This window comes from Sprattus sprattus, assembly GCF_963457725.1.
Source record: "Sprattus sprattus genome assembly, chromosome: 16".
Lineage (NCBI taxonomy): Eukaryota > Metazoa > Chordata > Actinopteri > Clupeiformes > Clupeidae > Sprattus > Sprattus sprattus.
Genome location: NC_137914.1, coordinates 277,501 through 280,000, shown reverse-complemented (window position 1 = coordinate 280,000; position 2,500 = coordinate 277,501).

Sequence of the window (2,500 nt, the reverse complement as noted above, 5' to 3'; positions counted from 1 at the left end):
ATTATGTACTGTGTGTGTGTGTGTGTGTGTGTGTGAACGGTGTTCAGAATGGGAGTAATTAGATTATGTACTGTGTGTGTGCAGTCAGGTGGAAGTGTGTAAGTCATGAGTGTGTGTGTGTGTGTGCGTACGTGCGTGTGTGTGTGTGCCACGCTGTTAAGGACAGGTCAGGCTGACCTTGTGTCCTGTGCCAAGGTGATAAACTTGTTAGCCTCGTCTTCGTGGTATAGTGTGTGTGTGTGTGTTTGTGTGTGTGTGTGTGATGAGGGGAAAGAAAGTGAACTCTTGTTAATCATTCGGTACTTTTGGACAGCGCGGAGTGCTGTTGCAAGCGATCAATATTACTGATGATGCACTTTTGCCCTGTGTGTGTGTGTGTGTGTGTGTGTGTGTGTGTGTGTGTGTGTGTGTGTGTGTGTGTGTGTGTGTGTGCGTGCCCTGTCACAGATACTACATTGGAATTATATTGTACATTTTGTATGCATGCATTATTAAATAAAAACTAAAGTGTGTGTACAATGTCTGTGAAATTCTATATTATTATATATAAACTCTAGTGTGTTTACAATGTGATTTTAAATTAGTATACAGTGCCCTCCACAATTATTGGCATCCTTAGTGAATATAGGCTAAACAGGCTGTGTGTGTGTGTGTGTGTGTGTGTGTGTGTGTGTGTGTGTGTGTGTGTGTGTGTGTGTGTGTGTGTGTGTGTGTGTCCTTGAATGAAAGTGAATATGGGCAAAACAGGCTATGAAAAAAATTGTCTTTGCTGTTTATCCTCTTGGTCTTTCACTCAAAAATTCACAAAAATCTTACCTAAGTAAAATTATTGAAAGAATTTTTTTTCAAATTCACCTGTTTGATTAGGATCTCTTAAGTGGTCAACCATGGCCTCCTGTTTCACTGGGGTATAAATATGAGGTGACACAGGCCATTCCCTTGGTCATTCATCAAGATGGCAAAGACAAAAGAACACAGTGTCGAAGTGCGACAAAAAGTTGTTAAGCTGCTGAAACACGGATATAGGGGTATAAGAGAATATCTAAACAGTTGGAAATACCCATTTCCGCTATCAGGGCAATAATTAAGAAGTTTAAAGCGACAAGCGATGTAAGGAAACTATGCTGAAAGGCTTAAAATGGGCCGTGGTTTGACCCTCCAGCAGGACAGCTCTACACAAAAGTGGTTCACCGACCGCAAAATAAAGGTTTTGCCATGGCCGTCACAGTCCCCTGTCCTTAACCCCAACCTCGGAACACAGGACCTGGAGAGATACTGTATGTAGGAATGGTCTCAGATCCCTAGCCATGTGTTCACCAACCACCAACCTCATCACGCTTTATAGGAGCTGTTACCTTGGCAAAGGGAGGCTGCACAAAATATTAAATGAAGGGGTGCCAATAATTGTGGCACACACACACACACACACACACACCTATAGGCACACATATTTCTGAGAAATATATTTGAAGTGCACCACACACGCACAAACGCTCTTACACACACACACATGCGCATGCACGTTCTAACCCACACACACACAAGCATGCACGCTCTTACACACACACACACAAGCATGCACGCTCTTACACACACACACACAAGCATGCACGCTCTTACACACACACACATGCGCATGCACGTTCTAACACACACACAAGCATGCACGAGTTTAAACACACGCATGCACGCGGAAGTTTGGACAGTGTATTGATGGTATTGGTATTGATTGATTATACTCAAGCACTACTAACCAATCACACACACACACACACACACACACACACACACACACACACACACACACACACACACACACACACACACACACACACACACACACACAGACAAACACACACATACACCATTAAACTAACCACACCCACACATACACCACTACACTAACCACACACACACATACACACACACACACACACACACACACACACACACACACACACACACACACACACACACACTCACACACACACACACACACACACACGCACTTATAATAAGGTTAAACACACACACACTTACAGTTAGTCAAAACACACACACCCATAGTTAAAGTCAACACACACACACTTATAAAAGTCAACACACACACACACAGACTCGTCGCTTTGGACCATCAGTCTGCTAAATGTAAATGTAAACTTACAGTAAGTCCACATACTTACAGTTCAACTTAACAGATATAGTATTGTCACACACACACACACACACATACACACACACAGACACAGACACAGACACAGACACACACACTCACACACACACACACACACACACACACACACACACATACACACACACACACACACACACACACACACACGAAACTCATCAGTCACGTACCTGCAGTTAAACGCCCCTAGATACACTCCACAGAAACAGTTGGTAAGTGTAGTGGTGTGTGTGTGTGTGTGGTTAGTGTAGTGGTGTGTGTGTGTGTGTGTAACTGGTTAGTATAGTGGTGTGTGTGTGTGTGTGTGTG